Genomic DNA, 14,897 nt, shown 5'->3' with positions numbered 1-14,897 from the left:
AAGTGAAAGGTTTTGTTTGGTTGAATAGTTCGGTTTTTGATCGAATAGGTCCATTCAATTGAATTTGATTCAAAGTTTTTCCCAAAAAAACCCTTAGATTTTTCAGTCCACCAATTGACTCCAAATAGGTTCTAGGATGTCCCCCCATAGGCTAAAACAGCAATTTGGCAGGTTTTAGATAGCAAATGGTCAAATTCAATTTTTTAAAGAGACAGTACATGATAAATTTCGATTACATTTTTTAATTGTTTTCAAATTCGAATCGAATTTGGACTATTCCCTAGTCAAAGTACACAAAGAATAGCTCAAATTCGATTTTTTTTTTTTCATTCAAAAATCCACTTCAACCTTTGATAAATTTGCCCCTAAGTGTTTTAGTCTAGTCCTCTTATCCCTAACAGTGAGAAATATCATAGGTATTAAAACAAAAGGACACACTCCAGAAAAAGTATTGCACTTACAAAGTTTCCATTTTGGACAGGCACTCAGTAAAACACTCGTATCAGTTCAAGTCTCTGTGGATAGGCTAGATAATGCATGCCAACGTTCCTCTCCACTCCAAGTACTTTCATCCTGGTTACTGGTGATGATGTCATGCCTGACATATTTCACCAATAGGCTTCATCAGTGGTGTGAATAGACTACCCTTCTTTGCTTCTTGAACTTTCTCAAACTCCATGGACCCGCCTCCATTTTATGGGTCTGTCCTCCCAATCATCTCTCAAACTTGTACTTTGAACTTTTATACAGTACATAATGTATATCTTCATTGTGAGATAAATGCAGCAAATGTATAAATTAATTAATAATTTCAATATTTCAATCCAATTTTAAAAAAAATATACATTATAATAAATAAATAATTAAATGAAATAAATAATTAAAAACCGATAATTTAAATGAAGATTTGTAGTTTAGTATAGAAAGAAGTCTTTACCCATGTTGCATTTGTCAGAATATGTACTTTCCAAAACTGATGACACATCATACACACGCAATTGTAACAAGATAATCTGTCCCATTCAGCATTGCAAACGTGATTTTGTAGAAGTGAAAGGGTTAAGGCTGATAGCCATGGCCTTAGCATTTTGCAGTAAACTTTCAAATAAGATATTACTTAGTCAAATAAGGTTAATTTAAGGTTAAGGGTCAAATACCACTTTTTCTAATACAAATTCTACTTGTCCATCTAAGACTGCTAGTAAGTATGGCAAGTATTACATATAATCAATAATAATAATACATTTTACGTAGGATAATATGATTTCACTGTGCAATTAATTTTCTGTCAAAATACAGTACATGAATTGGTAGGTGTTGGTATAATTCCATAGGAGAAACAGAAGGCCTGTGACAACCTACTAAATTGCACTACAAAATGATTGAACAACAACCCCCACAGCATCTGCTAGTTTATATTGTATTTAATCATTGGTGGCTAACTAGCAATTCTCCTTACTCAATCATAGTTACCTTCAAAGGCTTTATATCACTGAATGTGAACAACAATTAGAAATTATTTGTCTCTCACTTAGAGAACAGATAAGCGGGAACAGAAAATTATTAATCTTTAGCTACTCTATCTATCTGAAACAAGCCTATCCATATTATCCAGCACTGCTAAGAAAGAAAAATATTGGGCTAATGTTGGTGTTTTATTTCAAGACAGCCAATGTACAGAAGAAAGATAACCAGCTGCTAAATGCTAGCTATATAGCATATTTCTTTCTAATTAGTACAGATTTAAGGGATATTAGCACCAAAATAATAAGATTTTCAAATGTAACCTAAAGAGACATTCTAAGCCTAGGAAAATATTTATTGTAGAGGAACACAGAACATATGTGATAATGCAGATATCAAGAATTACAATAGATTATGGGAAAATAACGGGTTTGGAAACCCTATTGTGAGGAACACTTACCCTGGTGGTCTAGGGGGCCAGCGGGGATGCCCGCCACGCTCTCGGTAGGGATCCTTCTTCTTTGCTGCCAAAGCTCCTTATGCCGCGCATGGTACGCAAACAATGCTGGCGTGATGACGTCATCTCGTAGTGGCGCAAGATTTAAAGGTATTTAAAGGGATCCTTAAGCTTTTCTCACTGCCCATTGTTAGGTTCCATTTCTGAGTTCCTGGGTGTGCTTTATTAGTATTCTGATTCCTGTTTTGACCCTGCCTGCCTGGCTTTGCTGACTTCTGTGATTCCGACCTCTGCTTGTTATCTGACTATTCCAAAATCTGTAATCCGACCCGTGCCTGGCTTGACTCTTCTGATTTGTTCTCCTGGTCTTGAACCTTGCCTGTCCGACTTTGCTTGTATTCTGTCTGCTCCTTGAACTGTGACCTTCTGCCCAAAAATACTTTGCTAATGATCGTGCCCCTCTGCTCGTCCAGAACCCTTAGCTTGGCTAGTCTCTTAATAAGACCTGATGCCATCCAATTAGCCGAGGGCTCCTCCTGAGGTGAAAGGCAGCTGTTAAAGGCGGAAGCAAGAGCCGAGACCAGGGAGCTTAGCATTGGTTCTGGATTCTGGGTGCTGATCGTGACACCTATGAATTGATTAGTTGTCTAAGGAAGAAGTATGTAGAGAAAACAATGAAAACAACTAGGACAAAGCATTTAGGAAACCAAAGAGAGAGAAGATTAGATTTCAGGATTTCATTTTGTAGGAACGAGCCATTTGAAAGATGAGAGGAGGGATCAAGAGAGGGTTTATGTAGTTAAGTGTTAATGGAAAGGGAAAGATTTAGTTGAGAGAGAAAGATTAAATAGATGGGTTAAGAATTTGATTAAACAGTGGTTGGTAGCAATGGACGATATTGGTGAAATAGCAAAAAATTTGCAAAATGCATTGAAGTCAATGGGCGTCAAAATGATTTTGATGCATGTCAATTTTGACGCCCGCCACAATTTTTATACAATTACCTATCTTGTCCAAATGCATTAAAGTCAATGGGCATCCGAATAATTTTGACTCTCTGCAAAAAAAACTGATTTTTTGCCGCAGTTTTACAAATGTATTCACTGGTGGAGAAATTCTAGCCTGCTGAATTTATTCACCCATTATTAGTGGCTGGTATTGTAGAAAAGTTTGGAAGGAAAGGGATCGAGAGGATAGATAGTAAGATGTGGGAAACATACATTTTTAGACTTTTATTGAGTCATAGGGGGGAAGAAGCACAAAAAGTAGGAGACACACAAAGGAGAAAGGAGGCGTGTTGGGGGAAGGAGTTGTATGACTAGAAGGATGTTGTTGAGTGATGTAATTTCTCTTGAGGGCAGCTTTATCTTACAGTTTACCACATAATAATTCACCCACTTTCTATTCATTCCTATTGGATTTTCAGAAGTGTATTTATCAATGGGTGAAAGTTATAGTTCATCATTTGACAAATACACTTCTAAAAATCTCTAATCTTACACTTTGAGGAATCCACCCCTAAGTGTCAGTTTTGCTTTTGAAGTGTTCAACAGTGAAGTGCCTGAAACATGCTGAAGGGGTATGAAAGGTAAAGAAAAGTTGAGCAGATATGTAGAGTGAATCAATTAGTACACTAAAGCAGGTTTGGTTGGCTAAGCAGAGGTTGGCTATAGTAGATTAGTGAAGATACTGTATATCTGAAACATCTGACTTGTGTCAGAAGTTCCCAAATGCAGAAAAGTTGGAACAGCACCAATCTTCGTTCTGAATAAAAAAGCCTTTATTGGTGCATGGGCATTACAGCAACGTTTCAGGCTGTGCAGCCTTTTATCAAGCTTGCTGACACACCATCACAAGTGCTATTTTTACTCTATTCCAACCTTCTAGTTGCTGTTAGTGGAAAAAGACAATCACAAGACAATCTTTATCACAAGAAGTAAAAAAAAGAGTAGAAAAGAGTAGGTAGATGAGTCATTTCACTTTTACATAAATTAACATGAAAGTGTACTTTAGTTCTGTCATTCACATGTTTGCATTGCTATATTATTGATTTTTTAGAAGATTTATTTGATACAGATGTATTTATACATTTTGAAGAGCTGTTGAGTGATATCTTGCCTGACATTTATTTTCAATAATTTTTTTCAATTATGCCACTCTAATGCATGATTAAAATCTTCACTTTTATACAAATTATTAAATATTTTATGCTCAGAATAATATATTATTAAAATATAATTTTTTTATTTATCTTTATTCAAAGAAATTTTGTATTTTACAGGCATCAAAAAGAAGAGATAACAAAGAAAGACATTACAAGGAAAAATATCATACTGTATGTCAATTTTATAGATTGTTACAAGTTGGGAGATTCAGACAGCTTGCAAGGGTATTCAAACTTGATTTTTCAGACTATCCTCTTAAACTTGATAATTAAGAAGTAGATCTCCATTTGACAATGGGAGGAGATGGCTGTGTCTCTAATATATACTGTACATCATTCTGTCCAAGTTCCCTCAGTCATTAAGACCATATGAGTGGTTGTGTAAGGGGAAAAGGAGGTATAGCAAAGGGATTACTATGGAATAGAGAGGATATGGGGATAAACTGAAAATAAAAAGATGGAAGGTAGAGAGGAAGACGCTCTGCCACTTACCATTCCTACATTACAGATACTGTAATAACCTTTATAAACCAATTATTAAAATACAAGTTTACATTTACTTGAATAGGCTCCTAGTCAAACTGTGATTGTTTGTATTGGTCTGACTCTAAAAATACATCCCAGGTGGACCACATTTTTCTTAACAATTCTTGTTTATCATCTATATAGCTGAGTACTGCTTCCATTCTCTTAATATTTCCCATTTCTTGAACCATTCTGTTATAGTTGGTGGGTTAGTCAATCTCCAGTGGTGGGGGATTATAATTATAGCTGCTCCAAGACAGAATCCGATGAGGGATCTTTTATATTTAGTTGCACTGGCTGGTAGTATAGATAGTATACCAATTGTTTCAGGTTGGTTTCCATGTCAATTCTGTTAGCTGGTTGATTATTTAAAAAAATTGAGTCTTTTGTGAGCATAATTCTTCAAAATCTGAGAGGGACGTGTTTAGAGTCAGTTTATGGTTGGGCTCCTTATCCAATGTCTCAGTTGGGCATATTTCAATTTTGAGAGAAAAGAGTCAGCCTCTAGTGGACAGAGAGTCAACAGAAGCAGAAGTTGTTCATTTTTCAACACCTGAATACATGTGAGATTTTCGTCATACCATCTCCCTTAGAATGTGACCTTTGTCATACCAGGAAGAAAATTAGGATTTCCTATTACTGTGGAGAGAGGGCCAATACGTATAATTAGAAATGGAGCTATTTTCAGAACTGATCTGCTTGTGAAAGTGTCTCTCTGCAAATTTTTGTTAAGATAGATGTATCTGGTCTGAGAGATGGTTGTAACCACCATAAGGTACAGTAGGCATAATTATAAATTACCTTGTGCTTGAAGTAGCACCATGCATTACACTCATGGAAATCATCCATTGCAAACATGTAATTGAAGACTAATACAGTAATTAATGCCATTATTTTACACCACATCAGACCTGATGTAATCCATTTAGGTCAAAGGGACAAATTAAAGTGGCAATATAATTCAGATGTGGGAGCATTCCTGCCATTTGAGCCACTTGCTGCATTGCAATGCCCCCCCCTCCCCATGCTTACCTTCACATCGCTGGCAGGGGTCCTGGGCACATTGCTAACAAAATTGCACTCTCTGCACTAGAAAAAACGAATTTCCAGTTTAATAACTGAACATTCAGCTCTTACAGTTACCAGGTAAGGCTTTTTGCCGCCCCTGGTAACTTCTGGGGAACTGCCGCCTGAGGCAACTTCTCACCTTACCTTATGGCAGAAACGCCCCAGTTCAGACGCACAAAGTGTTTTTTTTTTTCAAGCTGCCGCCATCTTGTTTGCCAAAATTTTAAACCTTGTTGCTTATATGGTAATATCTACAGTATAACACAGCTTTAGAAATAGACGTGATTTCCCACAATGTTCAATGGCGACGTACTGTGCATTTTAACATACAATAGTCACAGCACATGGAACATTATTAATCATCAGAAAAATGATTTCTTAACTAGAGGTTCTATTCAGTCATGTGTGAAACAGGACAAAATGTTAGAACAGATAATGAGCCAAACTCAGTTCATTAAAAAATGTGAAAACTCTTGGGCGAGATTCAATTTGAGTTGCAATTCAATACAGAAAAACTTATTTTACAGTTTATCACATAAAAATCTCTATTGAAGTCCATGGGACAAAACTGGAACTGAATTAGGAGAAAAGTTTCTTCCTCTCGAACTGAATTTCATCCATGAGTTTTCACATAACAGCCAAAGAAATAATGTTTTCTCACTGGATTGAATCTGACCCAATGAATGATACACAAGTTTTGGAAAGTGGAGCTGGTCAAAAGTATTACATGTGAGACATCCTATACTAGATACATCTGTACTATGTTTTTTTATTTTTAGCAAAACAAATTTAATTAAGGCTTATAATCCCTATAAATCAGCAGAACCAATGCACATTTGATTAGTATGGACACCATCTGTTGGTCACAATGTGTTTCTTTTGGTCTAAACATTTACCCTATTTACATACAAAAATGATTTATGTAATTGGGATTTATGTTATTGACCTGATTATTTTTTGTAACTTTACTCAATCAGTCCATAAATGTAGCTGCTTTTAGTTTATATTCCACATAGTTATACATTAACTGACTGCTAATTGTAAATTATCAATGAACAAGTCATTACTATTAATTATTTATTAAATTGTAAATGCCTAAAACTTGTAGCTAATTTCAGATATGACATTTTTGGGAAAGGAACTTTGCCATAAAGTTCAAGGTTCGAAATGATTGTCCTTGTTTACTGAAAGGAGCTAAACCAAACCTTTGCTCACCTTTATATTTGTCCATTCTGTCAACCACTGTATCATGTCAATTCATTTAAAATCAATGTGACACATTCTCTCTGGATATGAAGAGCCAGTTTGTGTGTAATTAATCAGTTCAGATATGCTTTAGGCATTAATTAACCAAATTAGACTAATCAGGAAAACTGCCTTAGGCTTTTTTTACCAAGAGGTGTAAAACATTTCACTTAGCTTTTAAATTATTTTTAGCTTAATCGTTAATTCTCCTAAGGATTTTATAATTAGCACATTTACAAGCAATTCTCTAATGTAATGTTCTATATTCAAGCATAAGAGTGTATTGCAGATTTAAAACTGTTATTTTGTAGATAACTTTATGTGCCATACAATTTTATATTTCATCAAATACTAAAAAGGCTGTTCACAAATACTATTATGAAAAGTTTTTAACCATGTGTCTATGGAAAAGTAATTACTTTCTCATGGTATTTAAGCACCACCAAAATGCTTCCATAGCATCTTGTGTAGCAAAGTTTCCCATTTGTAAAACCAACTAGAAAGCAGAAGACGGAATTGATAAGGGGAGAGAATGTTCTGTGAAATAAAATGGGATAGCCTTTAGTAGCCAGCACATCATAAAATGATTCCTAGATTCCTCTGTCTGGCAAACTCCATACTTAATCACAGAACTTTTTCAACATTAAAGTGTGGAAAGAGTTATAAATGACATTTGATCCTTAGCTATTACTATTTAGTACTAAATTAACTACATCACAAATAACAAGTGATATATGGTGTGAAAAAAGTAGCTTTTTGCGTTTAAGGCACAAGGAAATGCATTGCGGGTACAGTGTAGCAAACCTTACTCATACAGGTATGAGACCTGTTATCCAGAATGCTCGGGACCTGGGGCTTTCTGGAAAATGGATCTTTCTGTAATTTGGATCTTCATACCTTAAGTATAAACATTGAATAAACCAAATAGGCCGATTTTGCTTCCAATAAGGATTAATTATATCTTAGTTTGAATCAAATACAAGGTACTGTTTTATTATTACAGAGCAAAAGGAAATTATTTTTAAAAATTTGGAGTATCTGAATAAATTGAAGTCAATTGAAGACAGGCTTTCCGTAATTCAGAGCATTCTGGATAACGGGTTTCTGGTTAACGAATCCCATACCTGTACAAGAATTGCATTGTGGTTTCAGTAAAGGCCTAGATTTTGAATTTGTAAGTGTTTTGACCATCTAAATCTGTAGAAATAAGATCATCTACAAGTGACAGTTTCTTTCCACCTGGGAAGGTAGAAATGATTTTTTTCCAAGAAATAAAGCAGTAAATACTGGTGTTTGCAGCCAGCAGGAAAATAAACCACATCATTTGAAATATTTACATACAAAACTTGCAAACCAATTCTCTGATTGGGAAATATCAGGAAAACAAAAGTTAAAAAAATGATAGCATATAGTGACAGCAGTTTACCTATAGGATGTACACAATGCAGAAACAACATCTTTTCACTGCTAATGTCGCAGTTTGCCTTGTTACACTTTTTAGTTTTAAGTTTAGTTTTAGTTTTTATGTTTTAGGTGCTCTCATTGAGCATGTTATCTACCCTAATTTTAGTCTGATTTAACCTGCCCTGACTTTTAGCTATATTTTGACCTGGCCTTCTTCACTCAGATGTGGTATTTCAGATTATGCATTTTGCAATTATATACATTAATGCAACTTTGTGGGACATATTATTAATAATTTCGGCTTGTAATTGCCTTCCATACGTGCAAAAAAGTAGCAGTCGTGTTTTGATCTGTAGTTGGGAGTATACATAAATACTGAGTATTCTTTATTTGGAAGATGAATCCTTGCTAAACTGTTGCTTGGGGGAGTGAGCTACTATATATGATTGGAAAAGGTAAGAGCTGTGACAAAGGCAGAGCAAACAAACTGCTGAATTAATAAAATGCACATATGTATATCATAACCTCTAATATGAGGGGAAATAATCCTGCAATTACAAATCTCATGCAAAACAGACTGTAGTTATTAAGCACAGGTTATTAAAACAGTAACTTTTGTACACAATCTTAAATTATTTATTCTGGTTTCCATTAAGACTATTCTGTTCTACTGCAAACCATTTATGTGACAACAGAAGACATATACATAGATGACAGACAGAAAGATGACAGGACAGATCTAGTTTAGTATATATATTTAGAACTTATAAATATACATACATATTAAACTACATTTTAAATTGTTGTTCTGTTTCTTTATATGAAATGTATCATTGTATGAAACGGTCAGTAAATAATACAATATTTGGCTTTGCAATAATTGTAATGTTGGAAAAAATGCATATCAATAGCTTACCACAGCAACATTTTAGTTCCCCTGCCATTATTCTAGAAAACTACTGAAGCTTGGAACTGTATTAACACTTCCATCATCTCGCTCTGACATACAATCTTTGGCTTTACGTATTTTACCATTGATTATTTTAAAGAAAAGTATCACAAATTACTTTTTGACCTGTGGTTTACCCTTCATAAAATGATGATATAAGCAAATCATAATAAAAACAATACTAATCCGCAATGCACTGTGTGTACTGTATGTCTAGTGGTTTGATTCAACTTTTTTTACATTTCTAAATATCCTGTTATCCAGAATGCTGGGGACCTGGGGGTTTCTGGGTAATGTATCCTTCCATAATTTGGATCTTCATACCTTAAAGGGACCCTGTCATGGGAAAAAACTTTTTTTTTTCAAAATGAATCAGTTAATAGAGCTGATCCAGCAGAATTCTGCACTGAAATCCATTTCTCAAAAGAACAAACTGATTTTTTTATATTCTATTTTGAAATCTGACATGGGGCTAGACATATTGCTCTAATAAACTTCAATCACTCTTTACTGCTGTACTGCAAGTTGGAGTGATATCACCCCCTTCTCCCCCCCCCCCAGCAGCCAAACAAAAGAACAATGGGAAGGTAACCAGATAGCAGCTCCCTAACACAAGATAACGACTGCCTGGTAGATCTAAGAACAGCACTCAATAGTAAAAACCCATGTCTCACTGAGACACATTCAGTTACATTGAGAAGGAAAAACAGCAGCCTGCCAGAAAGCATTTCTCTCCTAAAGTGCAGGCACAAGTCACATGACTGGGGGCAGCTGGGAAATTGACAAAATGTCTAGCCCCATGTCAGATTTCAAAATTGAATATAAAAAAATCTGTTTGCTCTTTTGAGAAATGGATTTCAGTGCAGGAGTCTGCTGGAGTAGCACTATTAACTGATACGTTTTGAAAAAAACATGTTTTCCGATGACAGGATCCCTTTAAGTCTACTAGAAAACCATGTAAACATTAAATGAATAGAATAGGCTGGTTCTGTTTTCAATAAGGATTAATTATATCTTAGTTTGAATCATGTACAAGTACTGTTTTATTCTAAAAAATAAATAATTTTTTAAAAAAATTAAATTTTTAAAAAAAATTGGATTATTTGGAGAAAATGGGAGTCTATGGGCGAAGGCCTTTTTGTAATTCGGAACTCTCTGGATAACGGGTTTCCGGATAACGGATCCCATACCTGTATATTTAAGGCCAGGGCAACAAAATGTAGATTTATATCACTGAAAAATCATATTTCTCAAAGAGTCTGAATTTCTTTTAAAATGTATCAGTTTTGTTTGTGTCTTGTCACTGGCATTTTTCCAACAAAAAAACTTTTCAGAAGATCAAGGACTCCAACACATTACATACCACATTACAAATCAATGAACATTTTAAAAAAATTGGTTAACATAAGGGAAATATACATCCTAACTTCAAATAAGATCTGATGATTAATTAAATTTGACTGGTGTTTTAGCCTGTTCCTCATCAGGTGATCAAAGTTGCTTCTTGTGACATAAAAAGGAACATAAAAGTTGAATAAATTAATTTAATCCATTAACTAAATGTAAAATGCTTACATTGTATTTCACACTGCAACAGAGAGCACTTTCTACTTTATAAATACGGACTGAGAGAAAATAAAATGAATTGCATGTTCTGTTGCTTTTTCGTTTTGTTGGGTTAGTTAGATTTACTGTATTTTTTTTTTATTTAAAGTTTATTCATGAACTTTAGAGTAGCATTTTCTATAATAACCCATTTATGGATATTTGAATCATGAAGTGATAATCTTCAATCTTCGTCTATCTAGAAGACATGAAATACTATATGCCTATATGAGTTATCTAAGTTGTTGGTCAAAAATTCTAAATAAAGCCATTGCCAGTAAAGGTAAGCCAATGTACTGTATACGCTTTCCTTTTGCCAAAAAATTTGTAAAAAAGTGAGCAATACATTTCAGACAATGGGCTTTTTTTGCTGTTTTTTCTGCATAAATACATTGAAGTCAATGGTGTTTCTTCAAAGGCCAATAATACATTGAATCCATTGGGTGTTTTTTCTTGCTTCAAAAATACATTGGAGTCAATGGGCATATTTTTCTTGTGAATATATTTGTAAAACACAGAAGTTTGGCACCAAACCAATGCTGCCGAAATGGAAAACAATAATTGAACTCAATGAAAAGTTATTCCTTTTGCAAACAATTTTGCTTTAACCCCTATAAAAGTATTATATTTTTTCAAAATGTGGATTTTTGTTATTATTTTTAAGTTCACAACTTTCGTTACATAGTTACATAGTTAAATCTGGTTAAAAAAAGACAAAGTCCATCAAGTTCAACCCCTCCAAATGAAAACCCAGCATCCATACACACACCCCTCCCTACTTTCACATAAATTCTATATACCCATACCTATACTAACTATAGAGTTTAGTATCACAATAGCCTTTGATATTATGTCTGTCCAAGAAATCATCCAAGCCATTCTTAAAGGCATTAACTGAATCAGCCATCACAACATCACCCGGCAGTGCATTCCACAACCTCACTGTCCTGACTGTAATGAACCACGTACGTTGCTTGAAATTAAATTTCTTTTCTTCTAGTCTAAAGGGGTGGCCTCTGGTACAGTGTTCCTCTTTATGGGTAAAAAGGTTCCCTGCTATTTGTCTATAATGTCCTCTAATGTACTTGTAAAGTGTAATCATGTCCCCTCGCAAGCGCCTTTTTTCCAGAGAAAACAACCCCAACCTTGACAGTCTACCCTCATAATTGAAATCTTCCATCCATCTAACCAGTCTAGTTGCATGTCTCTGCACTCTCTCTTTTAGCCAGTTCTCTATCCAGGTACAAATACTATGTTCCAGGCCAACATTGCTTAATTTAGCCAGTAACCTCCTGTGTGGCACTGTATCAAATGCTTTAGCAAAGTCCAAGTAAATCACATCCACTGCCATCTGAGAATCAAGGTCCCTGCTTACCTTCTCATAAAAAAAAAAAATTGTCCATTATTAAGGTTCTCCAAAAGTATCCTTTTGTAAGGCTGCTTTTGTAAGATTGTGTTACTTGAAGTTCTTAGACCTGAGAGTTTTGCTATCCTGACTGTCCCTTCTCAACCTGTCAGTTAGAGTTTCTAATGCTAAAAGACTACTGTTGCACAAAATTGGCAGCCCCTTCATAGAGAAACGAGGGGATCAGATAGGTAACGTAAAATCATCATTATGGCAAAATTATAAATAGCATGCAAAGACAATGTAAAAAAGGCTTAATTTCCGGTTTCACAATCTCTTTTAATGATAAATGACTTGACCTTTTGATTGTCTTGAATTTTTCTTGCACAGTAACATTTATTTGGTTCACTTGAAACATGTTCTTGCTTTTATAATTGCCTATTTCCTCAAAAGTTGACTATTAACTGCATTTCAAGCATCAATGACAGTGACATAGCGTCATACCCTCTCCCCGCTGATGAGGTTTCTATTTTTATACTGTATTTAATTGTAAGTTAGGCTAGGACTAGCATTTTCTATTTATTTTTGTTGATTCTCCTGTGGGATTGGTCATATTCACTGACTTATGCTGAGTTGTGCAACTGATATATTAAATGTGTTAACTTATGACAATGGAGCTTCACATAGCACCACAACATTTACATGGGTGTCCCTGTTGATCTGCTACTTTCCTCTACATTTCCTTAGCATTACATAGAGTTAATCTAGTGTCTGTGCCTTAGCCTTTAGGCTAAAGTATGCTGCATATATTGATGCAGCCCATAGTGGGAACTCTGGGATTACCTCTACCTTCAACTTGTGGTTATTTTAGGGTTTTCCTACATCAAGGTGCACTGGTACATGAATTATTCAAATAATGTCAGTAGTTTAAGGGGGTCATTTATCAAAGTCCGAATTTATCTCAATATTTTCTGCTACAAACTCCGATCAAATTCGCTCGGTTTTTTAAACGTATTTATTATTACATTTTTCTGAAAATTGTCTTTGCGGGAAAAAAAATCAGATTTTCATGATTTTTTCGTATTTTTTTCACGAATTTCAAGATTTTTTTCGGAATTTTCACCCAAAAACGTCAGGGTATTGCACGAAACCCAGCATACATAAAGACATATATGCAACCTCGACAGGTCTGAGATGTCAGATTTTTAGATTCAGAATTTTCCATCCTCAGGGTTTATACATTACGAAAAATATGTGATTTTTTAAAAGTCTGGTTATACGAAAAAAATCATGAATTTTTCAGGATTTTTGCATTCAGAGTTTAGTAAATAACCTCTATAGTGCTACGGGCAAATATGTGTAAATGCAAGGAGCATGTTTAGACAAGTGCCTTTCATGGCTGTCACTAATGCATGCAGCAACTCTGTTTTTTTGTGTGACTGCAACTGTGGCTGCAATCATAAATGCAGCCCTTTTAAGTTCTGTGTTGAAAAATGAAAAATGAAAAGCTTCAAAATAAATATCCAGTAGCTATACAACCAATAGCAGCATTTCTGCAAAGTGACTTAGAAGAAGCATTACCCTCATACTGGGAGCACATGCAGCAATAGGATTAAGAAGTCTGTTTCTTTCAAGTTAATTCACTACTTTTTTAATAGAAGAGGCAGTCAGGCATACTTAATAAGTCCTCTGGAGCACATTTTTAAATAAACAAGAAATAAGAGTTCTTTTAATAGGGTTAATTTAAAAATGATTGCTTGCTGACTGACCCACTACTGAGCACATTAAACATCTTGTTTGCAACCAAACACTGATCAATTGCAGGGAATTGAAGTGAACACAATTCATATTAGCTACTGCAATATTACATCCGACAACAGCAACAGATGGACTCCATTTGAACAATATTACTGGTTTTGAAAACGATCGGTTGATACCCAGTGATGAGAATCAAAGCTGAAATTAGTGTATCATAGAGATAGCACACATAGCATATCCCTGTTATTGATATCTCTGTGCTAGCTCTAACTTTATCTGTCTGATAACTAGCTATTAATTGCAGAACTCAGGGCTCTGAAGCCTATTTGATCGCTTCTGACCTTGTCTCTATCATTGGAAACAACAAAGAACATGTATGCGTTCAAAGCATTGGCATTTTATCCTCCATGTTAGCAATGAGGAGGAAAGCAGCTGTGAACAATGTATTAGATATTGATTTCCTTCACAATCTTGAATAGTCTTTAATTAGATTTAGACTGCAGACAATGCTAGTGTGTGGTAACTACCAGCTTCAGTATTATCTCCCAAGCAGGTGTTTGTAATTTATATTTAATCTGAACGATTGCATCTGAATATACATTGATGTATTTTAATTAAACAAAGGCATTGTGAGATTTTTTTTTACATTTTAGTAATGTGAAGTGCATTGTTTGTATCATTTATGTGCACATTTAGACATCACTTAGATGTATACACTTTATATCGGTATTAACACTTAAAGGGATACTGTCAGGGGAAATTATTTTTTTTTAAATGAATCAGTTAATAGTGCTGCTCCAGCAGAATTCTGCACTGAAATCCATTTCTCAAAAGAGCAAACAGATTTTTTTATATTCTATTTTGAAATCTGACATGGGGCTAGACATATTGTCAATTTCCCAGCTGCCCCAAG

Source organism: Xenopus laevis, chromosome 3S (assembly GCF_017654675.1).
Source record: "Xenopus laevis strain J_2021 chromosome 3S, Xenopus_laevis_v10.1, whole genome shotgun sequence".
Lineage (NCBI taxonomy): Eukaryota > Metazoa > Chordata > Amphibia > Anura > Pipidae > Xenopus > Xenopus laevis.
Note: the sequence above shows the minus strand (reverse complement) of the source record.